This window comes from Lepisma saccharinum, chromosome 25, assembly GCF_977018435.1.
Source record: "Lepisma saccharinum chromosome 25, izLepSacc3.1, whole genome shotgun sequence".
Lineage (NCBI taxonomy): Eukaryota > Metazoa > Arthropoda > Insecta > Zygentoma > Lepismatidae > Lepisma > Lepisma saccharinum.
In genome coordinates this window covers 6,404,120-6,416,202 of record NC_139253.1, presented here as the reverse complement: position 1 = coordinate 6,416,202, position 12,083 = coordinate 6,404,120, and the positions used below count along the sequence as shown (strand labels likewise).

General features: G+C 37.2%; 1 long non-coding RNA gene across 1 annotated transcript; it reads left to right on the top strand.

The window, feature by feature from the left end:
• The first annotated feature begins 1,741 nt into the window (after positions 1-1,741).
• LOC145978589 (uncharacterized) lies at positions 1,742-9,966 on the top strand. The gene is made up of 2 exons (XR_014440725.1): positions 1,742-1,895; positions 9,027-9,966. It is a non-coding gene; the product is annotated as an uncharacterized LOC145978589 (long non-coding RNA).
• The last annotated feature ends 2,117 nt before the right edge of the window (positions 9,967-12,083 follow it).

Here is a 12,083-nt window from a genome sequence, read left to right as displayed (position 1 = left end):
AGCACATTCAGTGGTTTAATTATGATCTCGCTTCCGAAGGTTCAAGGTTCGAGTCTTGCTTGAACATTTTTCATCACTTATCCTCATCGCCACGACACGTCTGAAGAGATAGAAAATCGACCTATTTTTTAATGTTTTCAATGAACGTTGAAGAAGAAACCAAACTAAACAAACAGAATGTTAAAATAGCATTTGGAAACCTAAATAATATGCAATCGATGAGGAAGAATGCCACTATTTATGTGTGTTTGTACTAAACGGTATGTGGTTTCAAGCACTAAGGCTGGACACTGGAATGAAGTTGCTCAATTTTCATGGGGGGATGTTTTTGATTATAATTGTTTCTTGTTAATATGGAGTAATAAGTAAACAACCACACGATTACCTACTGACATAACTCTTTCTCCATTGTTAAAATTGTTAGTTTTTTTTTCCTGAAAGAAGGAAGCATTATAAATTCCTAAAATCAGTCAAAACCTTATTCAAGGGAACTAACTCATGGCTGTAAAGGTAATTTCCATGCAACGGTTATGGCTTCCACATGCCGCGGCATGTCTAGAACAATTCCCATACACACAGATTGCATTACACCGAAAGACGGTAGCTGGTTCTGCAAACAAAGCAAGTCCCCCTTCCTTCCTTTTTATTTTGCAAAGTCAAGTCCCGTTACATTCCCGTTTTAGCTGCTGCGGGTGGCGAGTGACAAGCACAAGACAACCCTCTTGTAACATCCACATCAAAGGTTATTGACTTTTCCGAAAGATTCTTCTCTGATCTGATTGGATCTCGTAGGCAGGCCTCCTGCATTCCAGAAAAGCAAACATATGTTCTAGTCGGCCGCTCGTTTCTGACCGGGCCGAGCCAGGCTGATCCGGATCAGTGAATTCGTTCGCGAACGGATTCGAGGAAACAGAACATCCAGCTTGTCAGTCTTTTCTGAACCGGATCAGTGAATTCGTTCGCGAACGAATCTTTTGAACGAATCCCAGTGCTGAACTAGTTCACAAAGAACGAATCTCAAAAATGAACGGAACTTTCCATCTCTAATTCGTAATATTGGGGTGATTTTCAAAGTCATTGGATAGGAGACTTGCGGAATCAATAAGGATAATATGTATAGTACTAGGTACCGGTGTTACATTTCTTAGGAAAAACACATTTGTTACAGTGGATATCAACGTCAAGAAATCAAACTCTAGTTGCAAGATAATTTACATTCAATCGTTTGCAACAAGTATAAAGGTTATTTTTAGATTATCAGAAAGTACAAAGTTGCGACAAGATTAGACAGAAATTAGAAAATGAGAATAGAAGCTCTTAACTGTCCACATCGAACAACAAAATAGATTAGAAGAGGTAAAAGTTAACATTAAAAAAGGAATACTTAATTTAACTGGTCAATATACGAACTGTTACTTCAGACAAGAAAACTATATAAAATAACTTTCAATGACAGGTAACAGGTGCTGTTATTTGGTGCGGGCTAAAACGTAAGAAACTGTATGATCAAATTTCCTTTTCATTGCGACATGATACAATAAATCCCAGCAATTAATGATCGTATTCTTTTGTCGTTATTTTATATCATAATTCAGTATATTAGTTTCTTTCTGATACTTATATCCTTAGTTTCATTATTTCACAAAAAAAGAAAAACATTTATTTTGTTTTCATTATCTAATAATATCTACGAATGCGCTATGTAGTCTGGGACATTTAGTGACTTCTCGGGTCGGGTACACAATCTGAACATAAATCTTGTTATGGATGTTGTTGAAAGCGAGAAAATTAAAATTATTGTTGTAAACAGCAGTTAATTACAATAGAGAAGTAGGGATAGACTGCAGATGTAAAGAAGAAAAATGTGATAGTATGATGAGAAATGAACACCTTTGGTATGTGCTGATACAAAATGTGCAATGTAAAATGGTCAGTTTTATAACGAACCCTGCTGTATCTGACGCACAGTTGAGTTGCCTGGTGTAAAAAATGTTTGGTAGCAGTTTCATAGATCGGAGACACATTAAAATCGCATATTTTGTGTTTCGCATGGTTCGTACTTACCAATTGTGTATTGCGGAACATATTTCAAGGTGCCATTATGCTTTTTACACTAAAACAAACGTAATTTTTCTCATTCTGAGTGCTTTTTTTAAATTCCTTTCTTCGCTTCCGGAACACACAATATGGCGGGCACATCTTGACTCAAGTTCTGGGTATGCAGTGTATCATCGGTAAGAATTTACAATATAGAGAAAATCTCCAATTTCGTTAATTTTCGGTATACCAACTAATTTTGGCCTCCTAATCACGAATCTGTTGTAAAAAACCGGGGGTCACGTCTGGAAATTGTACATTTTGATGAAAAATTGTTCGTTAGCGCCAAAAACCATCCACGGGTAGCTCCACAAACCATTGACGTTAGCCCCTAAAACCATCCACGGGTAGCTCCACAAACCATTGACGTTAGCCCCAAAAACCATCCACGGGTAGCCCCACGAACCATCCACAAGTAGCCCCACAAACCATTGACGTTAGCCCCAAAAACCATCCACGGGTAGCCCCACGAACCATTCACACGAGGTTAGGTTAGGTTCCATTAGCACTCATTTCACCCCTAAATTCATCGAAAAAATAGGGATCGTACTAGAATTGAACATCATAAATCATTTTCTTGTAAAATAACAGCCTGGTTGGACACAATGACAAGAGATTACATTTTTGTTCGTAAAACTACGCATATACACCTATATATAAAAAAAATTCAATCTGCTTTTTTTCAAATTTTCAGACGTGACCCCCGGTTTTTTTCAACAGATTCGTGATTAGGAGGTCAAAATTAGTTATTATATCGAAAATTAACAAAATTGGAGACTTTCTCTATATTATAAATTCGCTCCTCAACTTTCTTCACCGAAAAATACCTACTATCGTGTTCGTCACCGGTGGAAATTATACATTATGCATGGATAGCTGACGGATAGCATCACGAACCATACACGAATAGCCCCACAAACCATTCATGGATAGCACCACGAACCATTTCCGATAAGGTCAGGTTAGGTTTGGTTACGTTAGGCAATCATAGTAAAAAAAAAAAATGGGGTTGAAACACTGACAGGGGCTTACGTCATCAAACGTACGCAGCATCCGGTTGTCGTAGGGCAAGCAAATGAAAGCAATGGCAATTGTGCGTCGGTGAGATATTTCTCTTGAAAAATACATGATTTCCCAGTCAAATATATTCCACGATGAAAGAAAATACCTCGACGAACTTTGTAAACCTTGGAGAAACTCATTTCCGTAACTAGTTTCTTCTGTAAAATTGAATAAATGTGTCTCCGATGTATCTTAACTTTGTCCTATCTCACTGTTCCTCTTTCGCTTCATTTGTTAGTTGCTATCCTCGGTAAAGGTTCCAATTATTTAATGATTTTTTTATTTCCCCTAGGATAAAGACTATTATCTCAGAATTGTGGCAATGATTGTCACACTAAAGGTGAACAATTAAATGTCTAGTATAGCACAAACACTTCTCACTCGTTGATTGCTTGGTTTTTAACATTGCTACTTACCTAGTCTCCTTTCCGGAACATTCTTTAAGGTGTCATTACGTTTTTTTCACGAAAATAATGTCCATTTATGATATTTACGACTATTTTGTTTTCTCCTTTATGCACTTCATATGGCACGTACACCTAGTGTGATCATCGCACGTCGTGCTTCTGTTTTGTTCATTTGGAGGGGGTATGCAGTGCTTCCATCCTTCTTAACAGAAAAATACCTACTTCTGTGTTACGGATAGCCCCACAAACCATTCACGGTAAGGTTAGGTTAGGTTAGGCAGGTTAGAAACCGTTCACGGTTAGGTTAGGCAAGCATAGTTTTAGGCAGGCTATGTTACGTGAACATAGTTAAAAATAGTTCATTACTAGATAACATACTTTATTTTTTTGCATTACACATCTTTCCATGTTGGACAGAAGACACAATGTTCTTCTTTCACTACATTAAGCATCTTTCAAATTCTGAATCTTTACAAGTTCTTCGCTTAAATGTACTGCATGGTAGGAAGCAAATGATAACAAAGGCAATTGTGCATCGGAGAGACATTTTCAATTAAAAAAAACATCGATTTGTCACTAAAATTATTTCCACATTACAGAAAACACCTCGAGACAGTTGAACAATGCTACAAAACCTAATTTCCATACGTAATTTCTCCTGTAGAAATGAAGAAATATGTTTGTGCGATATCAGATTTTTACCTATGAACCTTCCTGACAGTAATTAACACCATTTGTTTTTCCGTAAACAGATATTTATAGTTGAAAAATAAACTTTAAAATTACCTTTTTCAAGTACCCAAGCCCCCTTTATTCATAGAAGAAATATGAAGTATTGTAGACTAACGGGAATGATTGTTGAAGCTTCCTGAAATAATCAACACAGTTTGTTGTTCGAAAAAGTTCAATTTGCAGCCAAAAAGATGATGTTAGAGGTACCTAGCAGAAACATCCCTGCTTTATATCCCTTGTAATCTATGGTTGTACAAAGCAAAAAAACATAGTTTTTTGTTGTGACGTTTCAGGAGAACACACACACTCCCTTCATCAGCATGTATTTTTAGTTTGGTTAAGGATTCAGTTATAACAATGGTTACGAATCTTTAAAAAGGAATCAGTTATACAATGGATCTTGTCAAGGTTACATTGTTGGCCCCAAGTTCCTTTTGTTTTATTGCAATTTCATCATGCTATGAATGCAATGTTTACATCAGTGGCATATACTGGGTTAAGAACCTGGGCTATCGCACCATATCATAGTGTTGGAATAAACAAAAATTTGCTGGTGGGGGTGTTTTTGTTTTTTTAACTCATATGGGGTGGTGGGTTGAAGTGATGTGACTCTGTGATTAAAAATATATACTTCATAAATAAAACATGGAAATGTACACTTGTCAGTAAGGAAAGGATATCAACAATTTCATTCTTATTTGCATAAATAGGAGGCTCATATTGTGAAATATTATCTAGGCCTATATACGAGAATAAAAATAAAATTTCAATCTACCTATTTTCACGATTTTAAGTTTGGGTACTCCTTGTTGGTGCAGTGGTAACGTCGTTGCCTTCGATACATGGTGGTTTAGATACCACTTTAACTTTAGGTCCAATCCCCATTAGCTTATCTGTTCATAAAGTGGACATACAAGAAAAATCCACAACGATTTGGAGCTTATCGTCATTCGTAAACCAAATAGACAGCTTGTTAATTATGTCCCTCATTTCAGTTCACTACACAACACAGCACATATCATTCACAAAAATATAATCCACTCACTTCTGTATTCACATCCTGCCTCTAAATAAATTACACGCACCAAGACCACTCGACGCAAACTAGACTAGAACTGGTCCTTATCATTTTGGCAATTTTTAGATGCACTCATAAACCATTCCCGCTCAGCCAACAATTTTCTACTCCCCACTGTATCTCTAGTTGTTTGAAGGTCAACGACCTCTTTTTCAACTCCTCTGCAAGCGTTCAATGATGTTCTTGTCCCTGCCATATGACACACTTTCCTCTTGCCTGCGATAATTTGGCATCAAAATTCCTCATTCCTGGGAAAATTACATGCTGGGAAAAATTGGTTTGCAACATTGACCCAGACTGTTGAGGAAGTTCAGAGGGTTTTTCCCCGCCATATGCAACCCTGTTCTCTTTCCTGTAACAATTTGGCTCCACAATTCCCCGATCCTGGGGAAATTACATGCTGGGAAAAATTAGTTTGCAACATTGATCGGGGCCCTGTCAAGCTTGCCCGTCACCCCCATGGAGTTGCCTGCTGGCCCTGGGCCAGCCATCTCGTGAATTCAAAGAAAGTGGGCAATGTTTCCAACTCCTCTAAGAAATCAGGTTCATCTTCTTATTGAAATGAACAATTTTATGCACGTTTCCTGATAGATATTTTTTCTGTATTTTATTCACTGAGTCTGGGCTTCGCAGAGAGCCTAGATAGCCCCGAATATATACGCCTCTGGTTTACATGTTTTGATTTCGATTTACGTGTGTTAACACATACTGGGAAGTTTTAGCGATTACTTAAGATTTTTCTTCATTATATGCTTTCATGGTTAGGTTAGGCAGGGCAGGTTTGGTTCTCTTAGAATTAAAATAAAGTACCTAGGTTCCGATTTACTAATACTTTCATTCTCACTAGTGTATGATACTGTCGTTTGTCAATGGAGAATACCTTAATCATGGGAAGTGCAGATGCTTGTGTAAGGTATTTTTTTTCCCCAACATAATTAAATAATTTTTCTTCCGAATCCAAACAGTGCTTATTACTTTAAGGAAGATTCAAATTTCATGTGACAATGATTTCCAAAATTCTACGATAATTAGTCTTTCTGCTAGGAGAACTTGAAAAAAAAATCATTAAAGAATCGAAACTGTTACCCATTGACAGAATGTAGCAATTTAACTGTGAAACAAGCAGTCTGTTTTATTATTATTTAAGATGAAATTTTTTTATCACATTTTTAAAAAATTATAAATTCCAAATTGTCAGGAAATTCAAAATCATCATCCCTTTTACAGAGATTCTTTATTATTTCAGTTACATGATTTTTAGAGATGGTGGCCTACACCACTTGCGAAAAAAACAAACAAAAAAACCTCCTTAGTGGGTCTATGTTACCATTTTCATTATTTAATTTATTCCAGTGTTCTTCCGCAATGAACAAAGCTTCCCAGACATTCAAATCTATGATTCCCGTCACTCTTTTCAAAACCCTTATCTTTTTAATCATATGCTTCTCCTCGATGATGTGCGCTCACACTTAAATTTATAATGTCCAAATCGTGTTCGTGCCATCTTATTGCCATTTTCCTTGATGTTTGTCCTACATAATCCTTTGAACATGAACAACTTATATTATATATTCCTGTGATTTCCACATCTGGTACAGATTTTCCGATTTTGTATTCATTAAAAAAAATATTCCCTACTTTGCATTGATGAAACATTCCACAGATTACTACCATTATTCACTTGCTCCTGGGGTCTCACTTATCACACCTAAGTCAGACACCTTCTTGGTTGCCTTTTTCTTCTGATGTCAGATTAAATGCTTTCCTTGTTAGGCTAAATGTAGTGTATTTGTGCTAAGAGATTTAAATCTAACAGGGCCAACTTAACCATGAAAGTCATCCACTCTTGCATCAGAAAATGAAATACGATGCTTGACTGATAAGTTGTTTGACTTGCATGCGATGAGTAATGCCCGTAACTAAGACAACAGTAAACAAATGGATGGTGGCAAGTTAAGAATTACATAGGAGTATATGGAAGGGGAAACCCATTCTCTAGGGAACAGGCAATAAGTAAGCGTTAAGACTCCGTAGTATGTGTTAAATCAAAATTGAACCATATAAAAAATGCATGCGTAACATGATAAAATCGCAGTTAAATAAAAGAAACTTGGGTTTAAAGAGCACTAAACCTGACCCAACCAACCAACACTGATGCATTTAGGAATATACCGTGCGTCCATTTCGATCTGCAGCCGAGAGATGGGGAGAAGCGTGGCGGGCGGCACTGACGGAGATGCCGACATTTGCGGCCTGAAATGCCCGCTTATTTTTATGGACATATGCAGACATTTATATAAATATTGCAAAACAAGCACTAACCTGTGTTATAAGAGTATGGTTTTAATTTTAGTAGCTTAGTGACTGTATGTGCCGATGATTTTGACACGCCCACCTCTTGTGAAACACGGCGTAGAGGTTTGTTTGGAGAACGTTCTAACGCTGCACCAATATCATCGAGTTTTGCTTCGGTTAGAATCCGTCGTTTTTGCTTAGGTGTTTTAAAATTTAACGATCCAGTTTCTCGTAATTTAAGGACAAAATGTCTAACCGTATCTCTGTGTGGAGTTGAAACGCATGGGAATTTCTGTACAAATTACCTACACACGTCTCGACACGAGTTTGTTTTCACGTAGGTACGTGTCATACATAAAAAAAATCTTTGTTCTAACGTGAATCTTGCGGCTGGCATTCCAATCGTCTCACTGACAGGTCACACATACACACTACAATAACACAAACAAGTAACTGCAAGTAACCAAGAATAACACTCTTGCGCACAGTACGAAATTAACACGCTCTTGGTTTACATTGCTCGCCACTATATTTACAACTCTGTCTTCATCTAGTCGCGAAGGAACAAAAAACTCGAGCTCGGAGATTTCGGATTGCAAGGAAGCTCACGAACACTATTGACTTTTAACGGTTTCTTCTACAGCGTAATCTTGATACAGTGTTGCACATTCAAAACCTCCAAACGATCCCCATTGGCACAAAACTCTTTCAAGGATATAAACTTAAGCAGGACGTTACTGGTCAAAACTATGATTAAAATGTTTTATTATCTGTGGCTCTTAACATCGTTTCTAAAGCGTATTTTTTTGTGTATATAAGAGCAGAACTTGGATGAATTACAGAAGAACTTTTGCGTGTTATAACACAGGTTAGTGATCGTTTTGCAATATTTATATAAATGTCTGCATATGTCTATAAAAATAAGCAGGCATTACAGGCCGCAAATGTCGGCATCTCCGTCAGCGCCGCCAGCCACGCTTCTCCCGATCTCTCGGCTGCAGATCGAAATGAACGCACGGTAGTACTGAAACTTGGGCTGCTCTTTGCATTAATAAAAAAAAATTCCTAAATGCTTTTGTTTTTGGGTTAGGTGGTCAGCTTTAGAGCTCTCAGCATCAATATAATGTTCATCTTTTAGAAAAATATCTGCACGTTGAATTTCATAGTATTTAAGGGAAAAATGTCTGTCTTCCAAATTTTGATGATGTGATCTGTGCCATTATCCCCCCCCCCTCCATGTGGGCACCCTTGCAACAAAAGTATACCTATGAAAATGTATTTTTAGAGCATGTGTTTGTTACAGTTGAACCAATTATTGGAAGGTGACAATGTATTCAATCTCTTCTTTGTTCCAGTATGTGATCAGTTTTCTTCTATTCAAGAATACCTAATTGTATCAATTGGAGGACACCATGGAACCAGTAACGCAGGAACCATTGATGAAGAAGTACACGTGCTTAGACTTTCTTAACAACAAATGCAAAAATGGGAATGAGTGCAAATTCATACATCCTGGTGGAAGTGTGGTACCAACTTTGCAGTACTTAAAGTTTGAATATGTTTTCTGTCCAAAGTTTCGACAAAGTGGGACACTGGATTGTGTGGAATCGGGATGCAGGTTTGTACATGGTACGGAAGCAGAGCAGAGTTCCTACAAATTAACAGGAAAGCTTCCACCTCATCTTTTAGATTTTGTCAAAGAGCATGGTATTACTCCAGAGTTTACGATGAACGGACAGATCCTCCCTCTGTGTAAGGACTACATTAAGGGGAAGTGTGAGAGTAAAAAATGTGCAAACTTTCACTTCACTATAGGCAAAAACGAAGTCGGACTCCACTGTTTGTTTAACGAAAGATCCAAGAACAGCTTCTTTGATAGTTGTGACCGGTACGCAGTGTTTAGCAGACCGGTATCCGCTGGCCCTCCCCAGCCAATGTCGAACATTCAAGCAGATACTAACATGTTGCTACCTGATGCAGATGAACTTGCTGCTATGCATACAAAGAAAGTTGAAGAAGATGTAGAAAGTCAAATCAAAACTGCTACAGGTGGTGCAGTACTGCCGTTACATTAAATTCTGCTCTGTATTTTCCCCACTTTTCCTCCACCTGTAATGCAGCCAGCAGTATTACCTCCAGTGCCTGTAAATGCTGGACTACCTGCATTTCCTGTACCACCAAATGCTGGGCCATTTGTACCACCAAGTCCCCCCCCCCCCGAATTTATTTCCTGAAAGTTTGAGTTAGCTGTGTTTATTATGCAGTTGTCTACTGAATAAAATATTGTCAAACGTTTACATGTCCCTTTCATAAATTAAATACAGTGGAACCCCGGTTTTACTTTCTCAGAATTTACATTTCCCTGTATTATACATTTAATTATGATGGTCCCAACATAGCAAAATATTATAAAATTTATCTCGATTTTACATTTTCCCGCATTTTAAGTTTTTCTCATCTTGGCTCCCTGAAAAACGTAAAATCGAGGTTCCACTGTATACATTCCTCATGCAACAAGGATTATTATTGGTAGTTATCATCATTAGTAATGACTGCACTCTCCTTCCACTGGATAAAATGCTACTTTTTCATATATTAAAAAGACAAAACAATATTCATCTTATCCATCAAAATGTTAAGAAAATAGAAGTGTATGTATACCAAAAGTTGCCCAATCCTAACTGATCGTTTCTAACATGAAAACTGGAAGAGAGATTTATGCTGTGTTTTCTTGATAATGAAGCATTACTCATTGTGATATGTTTAATTACTTTTGTCTATTTATTCCATACAGGGAATTCTAGAAATTAATTAATGATTCAAACCAGAGCGATTTTTTCTAACTGCAAGTTTCAAAGGAAAAAGAGAATAAGAAATTATCACACTGTGATAATTCACAGGTTTATGGGACCATGCTAACTTGTGGTTTGTAAGCAGTAGGGATCATCTTGCAATGCTTAATGGATTCAGTAATGGTGATTTTATGTATGTAGTGGAAAGTTGCATATAATTTAGGTTAGCAACTCTGGTGGTTCAGAACTTTGTCAGCAGACAAGCCATATACAGCGTGTTTCAAAAAGAATATACGTATTACAAAGTATTATTTTGTCCAAACTATCGATCGCTGCGCCCCGGCTCGGCTATTAGAGAAACGAATACATAGTCTAGTTTATATAATAGCCGCTAGATGTCAGTTGTGTTCTGTTTTGCTTGGTGACCGTCAGTTGTTTGAAATGTCTACTCCGCAGCAGAAATCATTTTGTGTTCTCGAGTTTGCGAAGTGCAATTCCGTGATTACAGTGCAAAGACGTTTCAGGTTGAGGTACCAAATTGATCCTCCGAATGGGTGGAACATTCGCAGATGGTATCGACAGTTTGTAGATACAGGATGTGTATGTAAAGGAAAGAGTCCTGGCCGCCCTCGTGTTCCTGAAGAAAATGTTGCACGAATTCAAACTGCTTTCCAACGTAGCCCTTCAAAATCAACTCGTCGTGCCAGTCGGGAGTTACAACTTCCTACAACAATAATTTGGCGTGTTTTGAGACGTCGGCTGGATATGAAGCCGTACAAGGTCAAGCTGTTCCAAGCTGTGCGTCAAAGAAGAATGGGCCGTAAACAGATGATTGGGATATCGCGCAAAACACATTCACTTTGGGCGAATCTCGTACATGTTCAATGAATGCATGTGGGTTCTGTGGGTTTGGTACCTCAACCTGAAACGTCTTTGCACTGTAATCACGGAATTGCACTTCGCAAACTCGAGAACACAAAATGATTTCTGCTGCGGAGTAGCCATTTCAAACAACTGACGGTTACCAAGCAAAACAGGACACAACTGACATCTAGCAGCTATTATATAAACTAGACTATGTATTCGTTTCTCTAATAGCCGAGCCGGGGTGCAGCGATTGATAGTTTGGACAAAATAATACTTTGTAATACGTATATTCTTTTTGAAACATGCTGTATACCCAAGTACTGACTATACAACTAGGAAAAATCACAATTTTACCCTGAAATAACACCTCTGAATCAGGCATGTATCTAGAAATATATTCGGGGGGGTGAACCAAGTGCCCAGAAATAATAATAGTATTTAAATGAAAACATTGAAATTATAATTAAATTAAATATTAATTAAAATATGTAAATTTATTAATATTGCATTTTTATTACATGAATACTTAAAAGATGGTATAAGATTATAAATATAACAGCATATATTTATTCCTTGTTTGTGTGTACTTAATATCGCTAAATTTGTATAAAAATAAAGAAATTAATGTCAAATAGATGAAGAATTGAATATTTATTAAATAATAAAAAAGGATGTTCCTGATTAATATTTTATGCATATTTTCATTAATAGTAGTTTTGCATAAATCTTCTTTGGTACTGTCCTTCAAAGCAG